The sequence below is a fragment of the Protopterus annectens genome, chromosome 5.part0 (assembly GCF_019279795.1).
Source record: "Protopterus annectens isolate FY-2018-M chromosome 5.part0, PAN1.0, whole genome shotgun sequence".
Taxonomy (NCBI): domain Eukaryota; kingdom Metazoa; phylum Chordata; order Ceratodontiformes; family Protopteridae; genus Protopterus; species Protopterus annectens.
The window spans coordinates 1,578,409,298-1,578,433,936 of NC_056735.1; positions in this window are offsets into that span (position 1 = coordinate 1,578,409,298).

Genomic DNA, 24,639 nt, shown 5'->3' on the forward strand with positions numbered 1-24,639 from the left:
GCGAACTTGGTCAGCCACAGTCCTTCCGTGTTGGCCTGTACTGCCGAGAAATATATATGGAACAAGAGAGGTCCCAGGACTGAGCCTTGTGGGAAGCCACTTGTAACTGGTTTGGAGTCTTACATGGCTCCAGCAATTCTAACCATGTGGGTTCTGTCCTTGAGCCAGTTTGCAACCCATCTAGTGACATAGGGGTCTATATTTAAGCTGGTGAGCTTATCTATAATGCCCGAGTGGGGTATTGTATCAAAGGCTTTTGCGAGGTCCAGGTAGGCTGTGTGGACCACCTTCCCCTCGTCAATGGCCTTGGTGACTGTTTCAAAGAAATCAACCAGGTTTAAGAGGCAGGATCTGCCCTTAACAAAGCCAAACTGGGTAGGATCCAGTGTCTGTAGGTCCCCAATATCTTTATTTATGAGGTCCATGATGATCCTTTCCATAGCTTTGCAGACCGAGCTAGTCAGGCTTATGGGGCGATAGTTTCCAGGATCCGTTGAGGCACCACCTTTGTGGAGAGGGACCACTGTTGCTGTACGCCACTCTTTGGGTACATATCCTGTACTAAGGCTAAGATTGAACAGTAGTTTTATGTTTGGGTTTAGCTCTTCTTGGAGTTCATGTAGGGCTAGACCGAACACCATCTGGTCCCATTGATGCTGTGTTTTTGCTTTGGAGGCGGCTCTTACCTGAGCATCTGAGATGTCAGGGGCAGCACTCTGTTGGGATAGATATTTGTCCTTTTGGGGGGGGGGGGAGAAATTTGCACTGAACCTGTCAGCTAGGATGTTGGCAATGTCTGTGGGCTCGGTGTATTTTTGTCATTTTGGACTAATTCTGAGCATATCTGGGAATTCCCACCCAGGTTCCTAACATAACTAAAGAAAGCCTTGTGATTATCCTTAGTGTCCTGTGCAATTTTTCTCTCAAGCTGGTCTTAGATGATTTTATGAGTGCCCGTAGTTTTTTGCTAATACTGATCAGAGATGCCTTCCCTTTTTGGGATTTTGCTCTATCATGTAGTAGCGTCCTCCTTCTATTGTATAGTTTGTTTATGGCTGGGGTCCACCAGACAGGACGTCTGCCTTTGGAGGATTGGGTCTTGGTTTTATTTGGGATTGCATGATCCATGCATTCCTGAAGGTGTTCATAGAATGCGTTTATAAAGGATTCTGCGGTCTGAGCTGTATTTTCCACAGGCCCGGGGGCTTTGAAGGATTTCGCCTCGGTTTTGAGGCATGTAAAATTTGCTTTAGAGAAGTTTTTACTGTGGTTTTCTGGGCAGGGGGTGGGGTCGGATGTGAATATCCAGTGAGATTAGTTTATGGTCTGATCTTACCAGTGAGGGATACACTTCTGGTCTGGAGCATAGTGTCCCCATGTTGGTGATGATCAGGTCCAGTATGTTTTCCCCTCTTGTGGGAGTGGTAACAAGTTGTTCCATAGCTTTTGAGTTTATAAATTCTAGGAACCTTTGGGCTAGGGTGTTGGAGCTTGAGTAATGCTCCCAGTCTATGTTTGGGTAGTTGAAGTCGCCCAATATAATGGTGTTTGGAGAGACCTTCATATTTTCCAGTATTCTCAGGAAGGCCAAGTGGGGTTCCTGTGTTTGGGAGGGTGGTCTGTAGCAGGCTATAAACTGGAAGGCAGTTTTACCCACAGTTAGGTGCACATGGATAGTCTCTGATGCTTCGTGCTGTGCCACCAACCTGGAGGTGTGGGTATCTTTGACGAATATTGATACTCCCCCTCCTTTTGTGGTTCGGTCCAAGTAGTGCTGGGGTGCTCTCGGGAGCCTTGAACCAGGTTTCTGTTACTGCACAGATATCGATGTTCTCCATGCTAAGGAGAGTTTCGAGTGCGTGCATCTTGAGGTTTAGACTTCTGGCGTTGAGTAGCATTACTCTTAGTTTCTTATCCCTTGTGATACCTATGGAGGTGGGTTTGTCTTTTGAGCCTTGTCTAAAAAAGGCACTATGGGGGTAGCAAGAGCCTTTGCCAATATCCGAAAGCCCTGGGGTGACAGGTGCAAGCCGTCCCTAGTGAAGCATCGTGGCTTGTCCAGCATGTCATCCCAGGCTGACAGGCATTGGATCCCCTTTGAATGACACCAACACTTAAGCCAATTGTTGAAATTGATCATCTTGTCTTCATATTGTGGCATCATTCTTGGTGAGGGTAAGATGCTACTCAAGGTCAGGGTCATACCGGCCTGGGCTACATGCTCAGAGAGCTCCTCTATGTCTCTTTTCATGTAGTCCAGGGAGGTACATCTCAGGTCATTCACACCAGCATGGACAATGACTGAGTCATATTTGTACTTGCCTTGGAGTGACCTGAGTACTTGTGTTATGGCGGATCCTAGCGCCCGACAGGCAGCTCACCGTGACCTTCTCCTTGTTCAGCCTGGTGAGCGGGACGTCAGTGTGCCTGACGATAGAGTCACCTATTACAAGTGTATCAGGTGTGTTGTTTAGCCTTAAGGGCTGTGACTGTTCAGCACACTGGCTTTGTGAGCTATGTGTTGCATGTGTTTTGTTTTGGGGTAGTGGTTGCTTGGGTGTCTGCTTTGGAGGTCTCTGCTGCTTAGGCGGATTTTTACTTAAAGCCTCCGAGTATGTTTTTGTGTGTTTATGTGTTTGGTTTGTTGTCGTGGTAGGTCTATGTGAGACTGGAATTGTAGTGAGTGTGGTTTCCTTCTTCTCCTGACTGGTTACGCCAGTACTGAGTTGAGAGAGCTTAGCCTCCAGTTTGGCTATATGGTTGCATCTCTCACATGTGTTGGAATTTGTTGGGAGGAGGAGAGGGTTGTCTGTGTACATGAGGCAGTTGTAACATTGCCTCAAGATTCCCAGATTCACCAGCTGGACCGGAGAGGAGATTTACAACTGACCTTTGGACATGCTAGAATAGTACTGGGAATTCCTTTATAATTGAAAAAAGGGCCAATGGGGAACAAGGTACTCAAGGGGAGTTTGTGAGGGTGTAGTGCTTTTAATTTTTTAGAGCTGACTTATATAATTGCTTTAGTGAGCAAGTGCCAGGTAACTTAAATGCAATGTGTTACAGGTAACTTAAATGCAAAAATGACAAACAGTAACTTTCTTTCAAGTGAAACAAGGAAATAAGTACAGTAAGCAATGAAGATATCACTAGGGATTCACAGAAGTGCTAAAAGGCCGCGTTTTAGGTGGAATTAGTGTTTCAGGGAAATAAACAAACAACAAGCATACAAATAAAGCTAGATTCAGCAGGCCTGGATCTAGCCTATGCTACAGCAAACAAGGTGTACCAATTTCAGTAAGAAACAGTTAGAATATGCAGGCACTATAAGCCTTTAACCAGAAATTCCCTGCTCAGAAGGGCAGAGTCCAGCCTCTCCTCCCACAAGAGTGCAGACCGCAATCCTTCTTAACGTAAAATAACTGGCCTGAAGCCCAAGTGCTTAAACCAGAACTAATACACTTTTAGAATAACAGACACTGAGCTCTCAATCAGCAGTTCCTAACTTAGAAGGATGTAAGCTACCTGTCCTGCCACAACAGTGCAGGCCACAAACCTTCCTAATGTAAAACAACTGGTCTGAAGCCCAAGTGCTTAATCCAAAAGACTTAGAAATGATAGCTACACTTTAATCAAGTTACTACCAGCAGTAATAAATACAACTGAATACTTTAAAGAATGCCTGGATTTGTGCTCAAGTTATACAAACAAAGCTAGATTCAGCAGGCCTGAATCTAGTCTATGCTACAGCAAACGAGGTGTACCAATTTCAGTAAGAAGCAGTTCAAATATGCAGGCACTATAAGCTTTAACCAGAAATTCCCAGCTCAGAAGGACAGAGTCCAGCCTCTCCTCCCACAAGAGTGCAGAACACGAACCCTCTTAATGTAAAATAACTGGCCTCAAGCCCAAGTGCTTAATACACTTTTAGAATAACAGACACTGAGCCCTCAATCAGCAGTTCCCAACTTAGAAGGATGTAAGCTACCTGTTCTGCCACTACAGTGCAGACCACAAACCTTCCTAATGTAAAACTGGTCTGAAGCCTAGGTGCTTAAACTAAAAGGCTTACAATGAGTTACACCAAGCAGTAATAAATACAATTGAGTACTTTTAAGATGACGCAAAAGCAAAATAAAGTAAGAAAAAACACAAATACAGTAAAAGCAGATACATTTTTTTTTTTCTTGCAAAGAGAGAAAGGAGTTTTTTTTTGGAAAGAGAGAAAGGAGTAGCAGAAACTAAGCTGATTGGCCTTCTCAAATGCTCTCCCTGTACTGGGTAGCTGGGTAGAATGAGGTAATGACACTAGACTGGGAGGAGGGTCCCAGATCAAATTTACACTAGGGGCGGGCAACTGCAAATCCACCAACTATAAAAACACTATACCAACAGGGAGGGAGGGTGGGAAACAAACTGCAGAAATGTTACTCACAGCTGAAAAGCAGCAGTGAGCCTTTAAATGAAAGTTTTAAACAGCTAAAGGAGCCACTAGAAAAAAAGAGTTTATCTGCAAAAAGTTATCATAAACAAACAACCCAACAGATGCTTAATAAGAGTGGACAATTTCCAGTTAATACCTCACACACAGTGAAACAAGCTAGAAACAATACACAGTACACAAAGTGCTATAAACAACAAAGAAATAAAGAACAAAATAAACAAAAAACAGGATACTTAATGTTATATATTGTAGCTGCGAGTTTGCTGAGTGTCCTTCCTTCGATAAGCTCACTGTAAAATGGCTGAACACTCACAACTGAGCTTCTTAGGTAACAGAAAGTTGAAACCTGAGACAGCTTTTAAGAAAGAAATATCAAAAGAACCAATGAGGTGCTTAGTCTAAGCTGTAGTCCAGGAGACCTCAGTCAGCCAATGACCTCAAACAATTCTCTCTCACTGAAATGCCTGATGGCTTTGGCTAAAACAAGATGTCCCTGAATAATGTGCTCAGACACACAGCCTCCACAAACACTAGGCCCAAATACAAGCCTGAATATGGAAATGCTACAAATATCCCCACTACTTAGTACAAACTGCAGAAATGTTACTCACAGCTGAAAAGCAGCAGTGAGCCTTTAAATGAAAGTTTTAAACAGCTAAAGGAGCCACTAGAAAAAAGAGTTTAACTGCAACAAGTTATCATAAACAAACAACCCAACAGATGCTTAATAAGAGTGGACAATTTCCAGTTAATACCTCACACACAGTGAAACTAGCTAGAAAAAATACACAGTACACAAAGTGCTATAAACAACAAAGAAATAAAGAACAAAATAAACAAAAAACAGGATACTTAATGTTATATATTGTAGCTCCAAGTTTGCTGAGTGTCCTTCCTTCGATAAGCTCACTGTAAAATGGCTGAACACTCACAACTGAGCTTCTTAGGTAACAGAAAGTTGAAACCTGAGACAGGTTTTAAGAAAAAAATCTCAAAGGAACCAATGAGGTGCTTAGTCTAAGCTGTAGTCCAGGAGACCTCAGTCAGCCAATGACCTCAATCAATTCTCTCTCATTGAAATGCCTGATGGCTTTGGCTAAAACAAGGTGTCCCTGAATTATGTGCTCAGACACACAGCCTCCACAAACACTAGGCCCAAATACAAGCCTGAATATGAAAATGCTACAAATATCCCCACTACTTAGAACAAACTGCAGAAATATTACTCACAGCTGAAAAGCAGCAGTGAGCCTTTAAATGAAAGTTTTAAACAGCTAAAGGAGCCACTAGAAAAAAAGAGTTTAACTGCAACAAGTTATCATAAATAAATAAACAACCCAACAGATGCTTAATAAGAGTGGACAATTTCCAGTTAATACCTCACACACAGTGAAAATAGCTAGAAAAAATACACAGTACACAAAGTGCTATAAACTACAAAGAAATAAAGAACAAAATAAACAAAAAACAGGATACTTAATGGTATATATTGTAGCTCCTAGTTTGCTGAGTGTCCTTCCTTGGATAAGCTCACTGTAAAATGGCTGAACACTCACAACTGAGCTTCTTAGGTAACAGAAAGTTGAAACCTGAGACAGCTTTTAAGAAAGAAATCTCAAAAGAACCAATGAGGTGCTTAGTCTAAGCTGTAGTCCAGGAGACCTCAGTCATCCAATGACCTCAAACAATTCTCTCTCACTGAAATGCCTGATGGCTTTGGCTAAAACAAGATGTCCCTGAATTATGTGCTCTGACACACAGCCTCCACAAACACTAGGCCCAAATACAAGCCTGAATATGGAAATGCTACAAATATCCCCACTACTTAGAACAAACTGCAGAAATGTTACTCACAGCTGAAAAGCAGCAGTGAGCCTTTAAATGAAAGTTTTAAACAGCTAAAGGAGCCACTTGAAAAAAGAGTTTAACTGCAACAAGTTATCATAAACAAACAACCCAACAGATGCTTAATAAGAGTGGACAATTTCCAGTTAATACCTCACACACAGTGAAACTAGCTAGAAAAAATACACAGTACACACAGTGCTATAAACAACAAAGAAATAAAGAACAAAATAAACAAAAAACAGGATACTTAATGTTATATATTGTAGCTCCGAGTTTGCTGAGTGTCCTTCCTTCGATAAGCTCACAAGCTGCAGCCCTGTGAATGTAAACTGTTGTTGTACTGTAAGATTGCAAACACACAGTAGCAATGCCATAGTTGTGGCCACTGACAACCTGTCTCATCTCTATGTAGGTACCTCTGGGGTGACGTCAAGGCAGTGGACAGATGCTGGTGGGTGTGTTCTACATTTATTATTGGAAATAAAAAGTGCATGTCATTGTTAAGGTGTAAGAGCATGCACATCTCACTAATGTGATTAGCAGCCTCAAACACATGCAATACCCAGACCATCTCAAACAAATGTGGCTAGACTGTAGTGACCATTGGATAGGCACAGTTGATACTCAACATGCACATAACATACCCATCTATGTCATACACAGAGCATTTAACATGCTGCACATAAAGGATTCCCAAACCCTCTGTAATGACACACTCCAGTATCCAAAATCTCATCCACACATTACACAGAATATATCTGAGGGGTAGAGGCCTTCCCTGGGGCATTTAAACACTCTGCAACACACTACACATTCATGACAGGGAATGATCCTTATTGGCCTCCTTACAAAATCCCATAACAACTGGTTGTGAAATGGTGAATTTAGCCAAGGTTGTACAATTCCGGCACAGGATGATTTGTGCTGGTTTGTGAAACATTTGTAGCCATGAGTGACCAACTGATGCCTCATGATGATGGCTTATGGTACTATACCCCATCCAGTTATTGCAACTACAGTACTACACATAGCTGTCATTGCTACACACCATAATGATGCGTGTGTGCACACATATACACCTCTAAACAGTATGCATAACAATCAACATTTGCACAACTGACACATATATGTTTTGTGATGCTATTGAGTGGCTAGGTCATATGACACATATGGGTATGTGTAGTGTTTAAATATGCAGTTGTGTTTTAGCATGCCATGTCATGGATGTGACTGGCATGTCCACAATATGATCTACACTAACCATATGTACTGTACATTGGGTATGTGGCCGAATGGTATTCTATCAGTTATTCATGCACCACTGATGATGTTGTGTAAATACTAATCATGCATGTGCTAAAAATGTGTCCACAATTAAAACGTGTCCACAATTATTTGCTAAAGACACAGAGGCTGTAATCAGCATTGGATACCTATCTGGCACACAGATACAAGTCCAGCAATGGTATGTACACCTGTGAGTTATGGTGCACAGTACATCACAGAGCTATGAATACCTGCACAGCAATGTTGTGTCCATGTATGCATTGTGTTCCAGGGGGCGGGCCATCACCGAATAATAAAACACATGCATCAAAGCCATGTATACTGTTAGTAACAAGGATTGACTACACTTGCACTGCATTCTGTTGAGCAACACATGTCCTGCATGCTGACAGGTGTGATATGACTGTTTTGCTTGTGATACTGTCCTCCACCATCACCTGCTATTGTGTATGTTCTGTGATTGCTGGTGTTCTGTGTGTCTGCTTTCGGGAGGAGTGTAGTTTTGTGTGTGTGCATGTGTGCATGTGGTCTGAAGTCATGTTCAGGTCTTAAAGTGTGTTTCCTGTTTTCCTCTCATGGGTGGCGAGGTGGGTCTGGTTCAGTAGAGCAGGGAACATGATGTCACAGAGACAGACAGTGATCATGAAGATAGTTGTGTTGAGGCACAGGCAAGTTTGTCAGGGTCTGTTGCTGGGCCACCAATTGACAGTACACAAGTCTCCGCCCCATTCATGCACACAGTCAAACTGCCTGTACATCCATCATCACCATTGCCCTTATCTGAGGGACAGTGTACAGTTGTCACTGGCCAGGACAGTGTGGTATCTATGCACATGTATCAGGACACAGAAGCCATAGCCAGATGTCTGGAATGGTACCACATAGGCAGATACTTAGGGGGTTCTTGTCAGAGCACTGCTAGTCATCATGCCCTGGCAGACGTGCCACACCTTTTTCTACCACATGCATGTTCCAGGCTGTTATGGAGGCACAGACACAAATGTAGCGGTACAACAGACAGGGGTTAAACAGACAGGGGTTAAGGGCACAGAAGGCTTATTACACCTCTGTAAATGACAGTATCCATGACCAAGCAGGTGCCAAACATAACTACACTGAGGTCATTGAGGTCATTGATAGACACTGGGGTGAGACATTGGATGTCCTCCACAATGTCATGTCCATGTGTCAGGACAGTGCGGGACAGTTGAGACATCGACGTGGACGTATGCCAGCAACATCACCAGCTGGAGGTCACCGTGGACGTCCAGCAAGTCACAGCCACTCCCATAGTGCCAGTACCAGCCCCAGCAATATTGGGGGGGGGGGCTGTCCGTAGACCATCCTTGCAGTCCATGTGCATGTGGCTCTGGCCAGTTCCAGCTGGGACCTGGATCCAGTGGACATTTGTCAACCTCTTCAGATAGTACCCAATCTGGATTAGTGCCTGATACTGTCTGTTGCACCCCTGCTAGGCACAGGTTCCATATCCATGGCCAGAGATGGTGATCTGTAAAGCCTGCCAGGTACAGTCTGTAGCTGTCTCACAAATCCCCCATATATGGCAGCCACAAGGTGGAACTGTGTGCATGCAGACACACACACACAAGCCAGAAACCTAGGGCAAACACATACTCACACACATGACATCAACATTGGCCCATAACAGTACTCATGGTCATCACACACACACTCACACACACACACATGTTGATTGTATTGCTCAGTGTAGGCCTCTGGCAAACCAACAACACACCCTGTGCATATGATGAAACCTGTGCCACCTCCTGTCATCTGTAACATTGATGCAGGAACAGGCTAACATGGTTCTGATGCACAGGGTGACTTTAATAAAGTATAGCAATGGTTGGATGTGTAGCATGTTGTCAGCAGTAAAGTGTAATGATATCCTTGAAGGTGTAGCTGAGCAGGCATGATGCATTAAAGCTGTAATTAGCAATGTTGTATCGTTTTCACCAGTGTTTATTCCAACTGAGTTTTGTTTGCCCATGTGCCGCTTGGCTGATGTGTGTAGTTGTGTCAGCATGCATTATACAGTGGACAGTAAGTGTGGGGTGTCTGCAGCACAGGTTTGCAGGTGTCCATTTGTGAACATGGTGGAGGTGCACTGCCTGCATGTACATGCATATTGGGCACATGGGCAGGGTGACATGCCCTGTATTGGCTAGTGTTAACACTCCATAGTTTCTATTGGTGGCCAGTATGCATTGTGTGTGTATGACATGGGTTGACACTGTGCTGTGGGTGATGCTGTTGTTGCTATCTGTCATTGGTTTGCATTACTAAGGTTAACACTGTCCCAGCTGCATAATCCTTTAGTAATGCACACTGTTCACCTACAGAGTTGCATGGACCGTGCCATCACAAACACAAGAAATTCTCACTTATACAGTAAAAGTGCATTAGTCTCATGGACCCCTGCCATAAACTAAATATATAATAGAAGGTGTGAAGTTGTACCAAAAAAAGTTACATACCAAGAAGGGATAACCTCTCTGGTCAGTATCATTGGGAAAATACAAGCCCTCATTAATCATACAAGGCAAGCTTCAAAATACAAATTGGCAAGGATTCCAAAGACAACACTAAAGCTTTCTTTAGTGTTGTTTATAATCTACAGGGGAAATCTCAGATTAGGTCACAGTTAATGTAAATGGTCACAAAGTACACTTATCTGACTGACATTACCAACATCTTTTCAGACAGTTTGAATGTGGATTTCACCACCCTGTCATTACACAAGGGCCACATTTCCAGACCTGAAGAATGTAAAACATGATGATTCACAGACACTCTAGTTAAAACATCTCTTTACAAAAGTCCAAACCACAGTGGCAATGGTACTGGACAGTGTCCCTGGCTGTGTCATACACAAGCTGACATATGAAGTCACCACTCACCTAAACACTCTGTTCAGATGCAGCCTCTATACAGGTTGCATACTTGTGGAATGACACACGGTAATGGTATTCACAGTCCACAAGGGTCGAGCTACAACTTCTTCTTCTTTTTCTCCATTCATATGCTCCCATTAGGTGTCGCCACAATAGATCATCTGTTTCCATTTTTTCCTGCCCTCTGCATCTTGTGCTGTCAGACTATTCACCTGCATGTCCTCTCTCACCACAGCCATAAACCTCATCTTAGGCATTCCTCTTTTCCTGTTACCTGGCGGCTTCATCCTTAGCATCTATTTCACAATATACTCTATATCCCTCCTCAGCACATGTACAAACCAACGTATTCCTGCCTATCTGGCTTGGTTTACTAACCTTCAAACCTGGACTGACCCTCTAATATACTTATTCCTAATCCTGTCCACCCTTGTCACACCCAGTGCAAATGTTAACATAAATTGATTAAGGGTAGAGCTACAACAGATCCTGGAAACTCTCACCCTATAAGCCAGACAAATGTTATCTGGAAGGCTATAGAGCACAGCATTATGGAACTCATTAACAGAGACATTATGAATGTGCAAACACTTAGGTTCTCTAAAGGCCAGATCATAGCTCCTACACCTAGTAGACTTCAAGCCAGTTAACAAGGCTATAGGTGAGGAATGGGAGGTCTACACAGCCAAGCTATAGCTCACCAGCAATTCATACCCATCCCACATTCTGGTATTATACATAACCTCAACAGACTGACCATAAATGATTGTTAGATGATGGATTGACAACTGACGCACAGATGTAGGACACAGTAACATTTGCAGCCTCCATGCACAATTCTATGCCAGTAACAAGTGGTATTCACCTGCACTCTGTCCTGGGACCAATCCTGTTTTACATATAGCTTTCTTAGGTACAAGCAACCACAGTAGGGATATGTCTGCCCACATTTGATGAGAATGCATACTGTGGGCTATACTTTATTCTCCAGAGGACACACTCATCCTCCAAAAGGGTATCATAGTGGCGGATACCTGGTGTCAAAATCATGCTGTAAAGCTATAAGCAAAAGAAAGCATAGTTATCCATTTTTAGAAAACAAAGTATCCCCAGAGTACCACGTAGGTAGTAGCCCCAAACATTTGGAACAGGTTCTAATGTATACATAGAGCCATGTGTTTAGTCATTTCTCCTTTGATAATCACATTACCAAAGGGTTTTGGAAATCCCTCTGTGGAGCACATAAGCAATAAATGGTTTGCATGCAGATCCACAGAGGTTGTTGCACACCTATAATGATTAGTCATCTTTGCCAGACTTTGCTTGTTTTGGAACAGGATTCAAATATACCTCAAGCATAAACCCTCACTCACACTCTTCAATAGAAACCGTGATGAGTGGATGTGAAACAGAAGACGTAGCCCAGGGATCACTGCAGTGGCTAAGCTTGTCACAAGCATACAGAAGTGACCTAAGATCTGAAAAGCGCCAGCATGCTCTGGCAAAGATAACAGATGCTTTCATGGAGAAAGCAGAGTACCCACCTATGAAATAATTGAGGTCACATGTATGTATATGGCTTTGCCCTCTCAGCTACCTTACATGTGTTATGCACATACAGTTGTCATTGTGATATGTCATACACTAGAAAAATCAAAACCCACTCCACATTGACCAATGGTGTCACACACCTGAAACACGCAAACAGATAGCAAGTGCGTGATTCAAACTCCTATCTAACTACATTATAATACTACAACAGTATGCATTTACACAATGTACGATTTACATTTCTGGGATTTCTACTTCCCACAGGTATATTTGTAGGATGGTGACATCATCAGCCTTGACAAAGATGAGTTTATCACTTTTAAGGGGTGTGAGTAGTCTCCATAAAGGTTGCTACCTCCCCAGGGAGACACACACACACACACAGTTGGCAAGTTCAGGATTCAAGCCCCTATTTAACTACATTATGATATTACAGCAGTACACATTTACATGACGTGCTATATACATTATTGGAATTTCACCTTCGCACAGGTATATTTGTAGGATGGTGACATCATCAGACTTGACAAAGATGAGTATATCACTTTTAAGGGGTGTGAGTAGTCTCCGAAAAGGTTGCTCCCTCTCCAGGGACACACACACAGTTGGCAAGTGCAGAATTTAAACCCCTACCTAACAACATTATGATACTACAGCAGTAGCATTTACATGATGCGGTATACACATTACTAGGATTTCATTTTCCCACAGGTATATTTGTAGGATGATGACATGATCAGACTTGACAAAGATGAGTGTATCACTTTTAAGGGTTGTGAGTAGTCACCAAAAATGTTGCTCTCTCCCCAGGGAGAGACAGACACACACATACACAGTTGGCAAGTGCGGGGTTCTTAATCCAAACTAAGTACTTCTTTACACTTCAGCAAGAAATATGGAGTTACAGGGTGCAATACAGACATTACTCGCTGACAGTTTGCCCAAAGGTTTTTTTCACATTTGCTAACCTCAGCAGGCTTATCATACTAGGTGTATTTTGAGTGTATTGTATGCATAGGCCATGACCATATCATATATGGGTTGATGCACCACATGCTGGCACACACAGGGTCAAACCGGTGGCTAAGATCTGTCAACCCAATAAAGGACAATACAGTCAAGAGGAGCAGGGTCATACAAGCACAACACCAACAGTCTCACATAGACCTACAATATAAGCACCAGCAAAACTCACACATAAATACACATTACCATACTCGGAGAATACAAATATTAATCTGAAAAAGAGAGAGTGTCCTCCTAAGCAGACAAGCAAGCAACATGCACCTTTAAGCACATGCCAAAAACACATAATACACCAAAGCAGTGTGCCTCACAACAGGCCCTAAGGCAAAACAACATACCCAACACACTAGTAATAGGTGACTCCATAGTCAGGCACACAGATGTTCCACTCACTAGGCTGGACAAGGGGAAGGTTACTGTCAGTTGTCTGTCAGGGGCTATGATCCGCCACATAACACAAGCACTTAGATCACTCCAGAACATGTACATATATGACACAGTCTTTGTACATGTCAGTGTGAATGATCTGACATACCTCCCAGGACAACATGACAAGAGATATATAGTAGCTGCATAATCATGTAGCCCAGGCTGGTATGACCCTGATCTTGAGTAGAATCTTACCTTCACCTATGTGATACTGCAATATAACAGAAAGATGCTAAACTTCAACAATTGGCTGAGATTCTGGTGTCATTCAAAGGGTATCCAGTCTCTGTCTGCCTAGGATGACATAATAGACATGACTCGTTGCTTCGCTAGATATGGTTTGCACCTGTCACCCTTATGCTTCTGAATACTGGCCAATGCTCTTGCTGTACCCATATTACCTTTTTTAGGCAAGGCTCAAAGGTTCATAGGTTCATAGGTAGGTAATAGGCTACTGGCCCTGGGAACTATACAAGCCCAGCCTAAAAAGGTACCCTGGCTTTTGCCACCCAAAAAAATTATTTTCCTGTGCCACTGTCGAGCAGAGCCAACGAGGTGATCCCTGGGGTGAATTTCCTATTTCCCATCCAATCATCAAGATTTTTCTTGAAGAGTGCTAATGAGGAGCTTTGTTTGATATATATAGGTAGTTTATTCTGGAGTAAGGGAAGTCTCTGGGACAGGAATCTATCCCTCCAGCATGTTCTGTTTATTGTGGTTACAAGGTTTAGGTCCCAAGAGCGTGTAGCTCAGTGGGATTGGGATTTCTTTAAGTAGAGCATGTCCAACAGCTCTGGCTTTGACATAGCTTGGTATGTTAGGCAGAGATCACCTCTGAGTAGGCGATATGCGACGGAGTAAAGCTGGAGGTTTTTGAGACGGTCTGTGTAGGGCATCTGCTTGAAGCTGGTAATCCTCTTTGTGAGGTATTTCTGCAGCCTTTCCAGTTGTTGTAGATGTCTTGTGAGGTACATACTAAAAGGGGCATTGTACTCTATAATGGGTCTAATGAGTGATGAGTAGAGGGGAAAAATTACTTCTTTTTTTCTGGATGAGAAACCTTTTGTGATGAGGTGTGCCACGTAGAAGGATTTCCTGACTACTGTGGCAATGTGATTATCAAAGGAGAGACTACTGTCCACCTGTGTCCCAAGGTCTCTTAGAGACAAAAAATTGAGAGCCAGCAAACAGTGACTAGAAAATAAAAAATGTATTAAGTGAACATCTTCACAACAAATTCAGCAAATACAGACCGGTTTCGGCTGGCAAAGCACAGCCTTCTTCAGTGTACAAAAATCACGAAATGCCAAAGATGATTTTATCTAACAAGCAGACATACTATTGGTTGAACCTCAAAGGTGTTCATTAAGTCCCGGGGGGAATAACCCACCCAGTCTAATTATCCATTTCTTTTCTTTAACATTTAATAGAGAGTGCCATCCTGTTTTATTTGCCCTGTTTCCATGTATTGTATCAATAATGATAAAATTAAATTGGGATGTTGGATGGACTAGTTGAAGTTTATAAAGTGCATTATGCATTCTTTTTTGTTTGATGTTGCTGATGTGTTCAGAAATACGTATTCGTAAAGGTCATGACGTCTGTCCCACATAAAAAGAACCACAGTTGCATGAAGCCAGGTAAATAATCCAATCACTGGAACAATTGGAAAAAAAGTTTAGATCAAAAACTTTGGGACAATTGCGACTGGAAAATTGTTTAGATTTATAAATGTATTTATAGTTGGTACAGTGTCCACAGCGAAAACAACCATATAGTGGTTCACCAGATATTGTTGTTTGTAGTAACTCATGTGTGTCAGTATCCCTGTGTTTGTAGTGATTGAAATAGGAATTTAGGTTTTTACCTTTCCTATAAGAAAATAAACAATTGTCTGGAATGATATTAGTAATATCTGAATCACATTGAAGTATATTCCAATGCCTACGTACACTTTGAATAAGACGATTTGAATTACGGGCATATGTGGTCGTAAGCCTGAGGGGTTGTGATGGCTTGTTCGTATGTGTCCTATATGTGAGTAAATCTGATCTCACCATAGAGCTGACCTGGTTGCTGGCCATAGATATATCACCAGTCTTGTACCCACGAAGTTTGAATCTAGTGATTAAATCCGTTTTGTGTTTGAGAAAGGTGGTATCATCTGAACAAATGCGTTTAGTACGTATGAATTGAGACTTTGGAATATTGCGTGCTATGTGGGGTGGATGATAGCTAGAGGCATGTAAGATGGAGTTGTACTCTGGAAACTTTCTGTATACCTCTGTACATAGAGTATGATCCGAAGCCCTCTGAATTAATACATCCAAAAATGTGATAGTGTCCCTATCAAAATTAACCGTGAAATGTAGTCCCCATACATTGTTGTTTAAATAAGTGACAAATTCCATTAGTGAACAATCGTCCCCCTTCCATACCATCCAAACATCATCAAGGTAACATCTCCATATGTCAATCTGTGATAAAAAAGTGTTTCTGTCCCTATCATATAGAATGTATTTCTCGACATAAGCTATAAAAAGATCAGCATATATGGGGGCAAAGGAAGCCCCCATAGCAGTCCCTTTAGTTTGCCAGAAACATTGTTCTTTGTAATAGAAGACGTTACTAGTGAGGACGTATTCTGCTAAACCAACCAATAAGGCATTGAAGTCCAAGCTATACAAGTTTGATACTTCGAGCCAATAAGCTAGTGCATTTAGCCCATCTTGGTGCGGAATGTTAGTATACAGGGCACTCACATCCAATGTACATAATAGCCAACCAGGCTCAAGTTGTGTGTCAGAAATAATCTGCAAAAAGTTTGTGGTGTCCTGTAAGCGTGATCGTATGTAAGGTAACAAAGGTTTTAGATGCTTTGTCAGAAATAATGAAAGAGGCTCCGTAATGTATCCCCTACCAGATACAATTGGTCTGCCTGGTGGATGTAAAAGATCCTTGTGGATTTTAGGTAAAAAGTAGATGTACTGAGTTACAGGATCCTTAACCAGAAGTTGATTCATAGTATCATTGGTTATAATAGCATCCTCCTTGGCTTGTATTAAATACCCTTCAATCTGTTTACTAAACATAGTAGTTGGGTCTACAGACATGTGAGAATAATATCTTTCATCAAACAGCTGTCGCTTAGCCTCATTGTCATAATCAGCCCAATTGAGGACGACCACAGCACCACCTTTGTCAGCTGAAATAATGACAATATCTTTATTGTTTTGCAGTTCCAGAATAGCTTGTTTTTCAATAAAGGATAAATTGTTTTGTTTTAATGGAACATCTGAACCAAAAAAATGTAAATCCTTAAGTACGCTGTTCTGGAACTGAAAGACCATCGGATGCATCGGTGGGGAAAAATTAGATTTATGATATGTGAACCTATCATAATTGGAAGTGGAATCTGAATCACCAAAAAACAATTTTAATTTTAAAAGGTGACAGAAACTAACAACATCCTGTGCAAATGACTCCTCAGAGACAGTAAAGCCTGGGATGAATGTAAGGCCTTTATTTAACAATTTGGTCTGTATAGGAGATAGTTCAAATACTGACAGGTTTAAAACATTGTAATGTGATGTATTCATTTCACCAAAACAATGTTCAGTAGACCCTGAATGTTCTCTACCTCTGCGGTGTTTGCGCCCACCCTGCTTAAATTTAGGCCTAAAGGGGTAGACCCAGGTGTTCTTTTTGGAGATGGTGACCCTGAGACTGCTGGAGATTCATTATCAGTGCATGAGGAAGTATCCTCAAAAGAGGATATTGTCTCAGTATCATGCTTTCTTAGGATTGATCTGGGTCGTTTCCTCTTGTTTGTAGGTTTATATGGAGTGGTGGTAAACCTAACATGTTTGATATTAGATAGAAATGGGGTGCCCCTTTTGTAGTCCTCCTGTTCCTTATTAAACTTTTTGGTTTTTCTGGATTTGAGTTCAGCATCAAGCTTACGTAGATCCAGAGCCACATTGTTTAATAATTTCTTGATGAATGGTTCCTGCTCATAAGCCTTACATTTACCAAACAAAGCATTGATCTCATCCAATTCTTTATCAATGGCCCTGTTGTGAAATTTGTATAATTCAATAACAAAAGCCATAGTAGCTTCTTGTTGAATCTTTGACCATTGTTGATTAAGCTCCTCATCAGCATCCGTCACATGGGGGATGCTGCGTATACGCAACCCCCTTGGAGTAATTCCTGCAGTCTGCTAAGCTTTAAATAATTTGCTATGCCAAATATTGGATCTTAATGATCTAAGATGCTTGTTTAGATTATCGAAAAGCATACCACAGTTAGATTCTGAACCAATCAAGTCAGGCTCCCCAGTATTATCCTGATTAGAGGGACAGAGTCCAAAGACCCCAAAGTCCTCTTTATCAGCAGCCAACCCAAGAATAAAGCTGGAAAAATCCATCTTGGGACACCAGAAATAATCAAATCTGACAATAATAGCCAAAAGCACTACAGCCACGTCAGTCCGAAAAATATATATAAAAATTCAACTGAGTAAATGGACAATAACAGCACCCAATAATAATTGCCAAAGCTGCGTCCAAGTACCCAAGTGTTTGTATTCAGAGAACTGAAAGAAGTCCAGACTTGTTAGTACAGAATGTAAAAAATATCTAGAGAACTGATTAAAGTAACTAGTGATCAGCAATGATTGTGTAAACCAAAGGCCAGAAATATTAAATTTGAATAAATATGACCTCAGTAGTTGATGCTAAACCAAGCAGAAAGACAATCAATAATAAAAGATTATCATAATGCTATAGTATAGTAACCACTATTATGAATAGAGGACCAAGAGGAAACTACAATGTGAAGAAAACTTCATGGCAGCCCCAAAGAAGGAGCATATGAAATTCCAAAAAATATGCACTTGAAGAAAAGTATATTGACTCCAGTACCAATGGCCCTAAAACATATTAGAGCATAAACATGTGGAAAGCTTAATGTGTTGCAAAAGTATAACCAAATATGATCAATCCAACCCTATTGATTGTGTATGAAAAAAACTATAACATACACTGGCTTATAGGCTATTATGGTTTGGTGACCATAGACAAGAAACTAATTATGTACATAAAAATTAATTGAACTAGAATATAAAGGGGGAAACTGTAAATATGCATCAAAAAGTACAAATTGACATGGTCTAAAAAGACTTTGTATGTATACATAAGTTGAACACACTTGAGCGAAATGAAATAAGAAGAGTACATACCCTCCTGACATGAAGTAAGTAATTGCTAAACAGACTAAATAAATTAGGTCTAACTGAAAAAACAAGAAATATAGTTAGCAAAAAGCCCTATTGCCAATAGCTATACAAGAGGCACAATGTTTGTTTGAAAAACATATATGCAAAATTAGATATAACCTTGAATATACAAAGCAAATTGTAACAGAAAAATTATTAACAGGAATCATATGCATATTGATAATTCCAAATTATGTTTCCACAATGAAGTAAATGCAAACATCCAAAGTTATAACAGTGTCCATATGAATCCATAAACCCCACAAAATGATATACAACAAAATGTTATAAAAGATAACTCCTGATTAAAGTCATAGTTCGAAAGTAAACAGTGGACTCTTATCACACTTTCGGTGTTAAGTATACTACCACCTATGTTGTAGTTCATGGGGACAGAGTTTTTACCAAAGGGAATGACAATGCACTTTTTGGCATTGAGCTTGAGGCCATGGCTTTGACACCAGGAATCTGTCTCAGTGAGGCCCTTTTGTATGATGTCCACATTGTTAGGAGTTTCGATTATGGCTCCTAGTTTGCAGTCATCTGTGAACTTCATTAGTCAAAGACCTTCTGTGTTAGCCTGTACTTTAGAGAAGGAGATACCAAACAGGAGAGGACCCAGGACTGAACCCTGTGGTACTCCACTTGTCACTGGTCTGAAGTCGGATTTGGAGTCTGCTACTTTCACAGTGTGGGTTCTGTCAGTGAGCCAGTTGGCAATTCATCTTGTGACATAGGGATTTATACCTAGTTTAGTGAGTTTATCTATAATTCCAGAGTGGGGGATGGTGTTGAAAGCCTTGGCAAGATCTAGATAGGCTGTGTGAATGACCTTACCCTTGTCTACGACTTTGTTGACTGCTTCAAAGAAGTCTATCAGGTTTAGGAGACATGATCTGCCTTTTACAAACCCGAACTGGGTGGGGTCCAGAGTTTGAAGATTACCAATGTCTTTGTTTATAAGTTCCATTTTGATACGTTCCATGGCCTTGCAGACTAGGCTCATCATGCTAATGGGGCGGTAGTTCCAGGGGGCTGTGGTGGGTCCCCCCTTGTGGAGTGGGATAACTGTTGCTGTGTGTCATTCAGCAGGCACAAAGCCTGAGGTGAGGCAATGATTGAACATGATACTTAGGTGGGGTGCCAGTTCGTTTTGTAGTTCATGTAGAACACAGCCTGGGATGTTGTCTGGTCCCATGGATGCTGTGTTCCTTGCTTTGGAGAGTGTGTTTTTTACCTGTGCAGTCGTGATTACAGGAACTTTGCATTCTTCCAGTATAGAGATGGGCTCTTTAATGGGTTGGGGGGGGGTAAAGTTAGCACTGAACCTATCTGCCAGGATGTTGGCAATATCAGTTGGGTCTCTATATTTACTGCCATTGTGCTGTAACTCAGAGCAGATCTGAGTGTTGCCATTGAGATTCTTGACATAGCTATAGAATGCTTTGTGGTTGTCTTTAGAATCAGTGACGATTTTGTTTTCATAAATAGCTTTGGAGGATTTTATCAGGGATCCCAGCTTCTTACTGAGGCTCACCAGGGAGCTCCTACACTCATGGGATTTTACACACTTTTGCAGCAGTTTCTTCCTTCTGTTGTACAGTTTGTTTATGGCAGGGGACCACCAGACTGGCTTCCTTATTTGGAGGATAGCATCTTGGTTCTGTTTGGGATTGCACAATCCATGCACTCATGTAAGTGCTTATAAAGTGCAATTGTGTAGGCTTCAGTAGTCGCAACTGTATTGTCCATCTGCACGGGTGTCATGAAGTTCAGCACTTCTTTCTTAAGAAGCATGAAGTTGACTTTGGAGACATTTTTTACCATGGTTTCCTTAATGAGGAGTGGGGGCAGAATGTGAACACCTAGGGTAATTATCTATGGTCAGATTGGACCAATGAGGCATTGACTTCAGGTGTGGAACACCAGCCACTCAGGACAAACCAAACCCTGTAACCAACACAAATAACCACAAAGTGAGCTAAATGCTACTCATTGCCAGAAGTCTCAGCCTCCAAATGCATATACTCCAGGCACTTCTCAGTATGGAGAATATTGATATCTGTGCAGTAACAGAAACCTAGTTCAAGGCTCCAGAGAGCACACCAGCACTACCAGGATTCTACTCATTCTATACCTTCCAGCATCAGAACCTGGATCATAGCACATAGGCTGGGGATGGATCCATATTCATCAAGGATACCTACACTTCTCTCTACATCCCCTCTACAGGATATGTACCCATAGAGTGTTGCACAGCAATGTTCTTCCCACTCCACAGGGTGGGGCCACATCAGTCCCTTGGAATTCCCACTCCATGAGCCTGACAAGTCTGATCTGCAAGGCAATGGAGCCAATCATAATGGAAGTCAACAATAAAGACATTGGGAAACTTCACAAAGTTGAGCACACCCAGTTTGGCTTCGTCAAATGCAGATCATGCCTCCTGAACTGGGAGGATTTCTTTGAGACAGTTACCCAGGCTACAGATGATTGAAAGGAGCTCCACACAGCCTACCTATACCTTGCTAAGGCCTTTGACACCATTCCCCAGTCAGGTATCATAGATGAACTCACCAACTTGGGCATAAATCCATACATCACAAGATGGATTGCAAACTGGCTCACAGATAGATCACACAAATTAAGAGTTGCTGGCTACATGTCAGACTCTAAACCAGTAACAACTGGTGTCCCCCAGGTTCAGTCCTGGGGCCCCGCCTGTTTGGTATATACTTCTCAGAAGTGCATGCCAACACAGGAGGGTTGCGGTTGACTAGGTTTGCTTGGAACTATAAAGTGTTTGCCATAATAGATTCCCCGGATGACACAAATATTCTCCAGAAGGGACTCTGTGAGACAGATGTGTGGTGTCAGAATCATGGCCTCAAACTCAATGTGAAATAATGCATAATAATCCCCTTTGAGGAAAACAAAGTACCCACAAACTACCACATAGGTGTTACCCCCTAAAAATTGACAAGGTAATAAGGGATCTGGGGACACAAGTAGATAGTCATCTTTCCTTTGACAACCATGTTGCCAAAGTCATTAGGAAATCCTATGTGGCCCACCTAATCAACAAAGGGTTTGCATCAGGATCAAAAGAGGTAGTGGTGGCCCTCTACTCTTAAGTCATCAGACCCATCATTGAGTACAATATACCATTTTGGACGTACTCGACTAGGCATATCTAGCAGCTGGAGAGACCACAGAGGTACCTCACCGAGAGGATTACTGGCCTCAAACAGTTATGTTATGCAACACAACTGCAAAAACTAAATCTGTTCTCTGTTGCGTACCGCCTACTCAGAGGCAAGCTCTGCCTAACATACAGAGCCATGTCCAACACATAATTGTTGAACATGCTCCATCTAAGGAAAACAAAACTGAGTCACACTACACACGCCAGGGATATGAACCTCATCACAACAATGAATACAACATGCTGGTGAGATAGATTACCATCCCAGAGACTTGCCTTACTGTGGAACAGAGCCCCAATGTACATCAGACAGAGCCCCTCGCTGACACTGTTCAATAGGAACCTTGATGAGTGGATGGGAAACAGACAATTCACGCCAGGGATCACATCAGCAGCCCCACTAGGAAGGGGCTTAGGGGTACTATTAGAACTAGGGCTTAGGAGACTAACCAATGGGGTGGTGAAAGCTGCACAACTTGCCTAGGCTAATATATGCCTTTGTGAAGATAGTCTACTACATACCTATGAACCTATGTGACAGGTACATGTCTACAGATAGTAGATGTGTACTTCATTGTACAGTCATGTTGTACAGCAGGCACATGCACCACATACACTGTAATGCTTACAGATACTGGTGGCTATTATGTACAGTGGATGAGATGTGCACCTCATGTCTTTTGTGCCATTGGGATGTGTGCTGGGTGGGATAGTCCTGGATGTCTCCCTGTCATGGTCACCCTCTTACACACATCTCTGCCCATCAATCTTTGGCTTATTATACTGTGCTCCCCCTACATATATAGGTACATAGGTATGTAATAGGCTATCTGCTTGAAGGCATATATTACTATGCCAAAGTGTGCAGCTATCACCACACCGGGTTTGTTCCCTATGCCTCTATGTAGTAGAGCTGATGACGTGATCCATGGTGTGACAGTACAGTTTCACACACTCATCAAGGCTCCTCTGGAAGAGTGTCAGTGAGGGACTCAGCTTAATGTAGGTTGGGAGCCTGTTCCAAAGCAAGAGAAGTCTCTGAGTTAGTAATGTATCCCTCCAACATGTTCTATTTATTGTTGTGATGATTATATCCCTAGAGCATGTGGCACAGTGAACTTAAGTTTACTTCAGAAAGAGCATGTGCATCAGTTCTGCATTTGACATGGACCTGTCTGTTGGGCAGAGATCACCTGGGTAGACAGTATGCAACAGAGTACAGATTGAGTTACTTCAGTCTTGTTGCATGGGGCAACTGTTTGAGGCCAGTAATCCTCTTGTTGAGGTACTTCAGTGGTCTTTCCAGCTGCTGAAGGTGCCTCATCAGATTCATCGCAAGTGTGTCATGGTACTCTCTAATTGGGCCTGATGACTGATGAGTAGAGGGAACCTTCTTTGACCTACATGCAAAGACTTTGGCAATTTGTGGGAACACATAGCATGATTTTCTAACCACTTTGTGAACGTGTTTCTGAAAGTAGAGATGACTATCCACATGTGTCCATAGATCCCTTATTATTACCTCCATATTTAGGATGTTAGCACCTATGTGGTATTTATATGACTGTAGCTCGAGGCCATAAATTTGACACCATATCTGTCTGACTGAGACCCTTTTTAAGGATGTCTCTGTTGTCCCAAACATCGATTATGACAACCTTTTTGCAGTCATCCACAGACTGTGATAACCATAGCCCTTATGTGTTTGACTGTACTTCTGAATAGTATACAGCAGACAGGAGGGGTCCCAGGACTGAGCCATGGGGGACAGCAGTTGTTACCAGCTTACAGTCCAACAGGGAGACCACAATTCTTACCTTGTGGAATCGATCTGTGCCCCAGTTGAAAATCCATCAGATGACATACGTGTCTATGCACAGTTTGTTGATTTTGTGGATACAATGTGTGCGGGATGTTGGAAAAGGGCTTTTGAAGGTCTATGTAGGCCATGTGGAGCTTATTTTATTGATGTATGTCCTAGGTAACTGCCTTGCAAACTGTCTAACAGGTTTAGGGACCATGATCTGCCCCTGACCATACTAAACTGTGTAGGGTTGAGTGTTTGTAGGCTCCCAATAGCTCTGTTTATGAGCTCCATAATGATGGACTCCATGGCCTTGCAAATCAGGCTTATTAGGCTTATAAGACAAGAGTTGCCATGGTCTGTTGTGCACCAACACTTGCGGAGTGTGCCAAATGTTGCTGTAACCCATTCAACAGTTTCATATCCTGTACAGGGGGTGAGCCTCAACAGACTGTTCTGGTGCAGGGTCTGTTTGTTTTGGAGTTCACATATGACACAGCCAGGGACACCAAATCATCCCATAGACGCCGTGTTTTTAGGTTTGGATAGAGCTGTTTAACCATTGTATATGTGATTTCTGGGTTTTCACAATCTCCAGGTATGGTACTGGGCCCTTTTGTCAGTGAGAGGAGGTAAATATGTATGAACCTGTCTGACAAGATGTTGGCAATGTCAGTCATGTACATGTTTGTTTACACTTTGCACTAACTCAGAACATATATGAGTTTACATTGATATTTATGACATAGCTAAAGAAAGCTTCATGGTTCTCTATGGAATCTTTGGCAATATTTTTGTGAGCATGCCCAGTATGACATTTCAGTATGTTGTTGACTGACATTTGCTTCATTT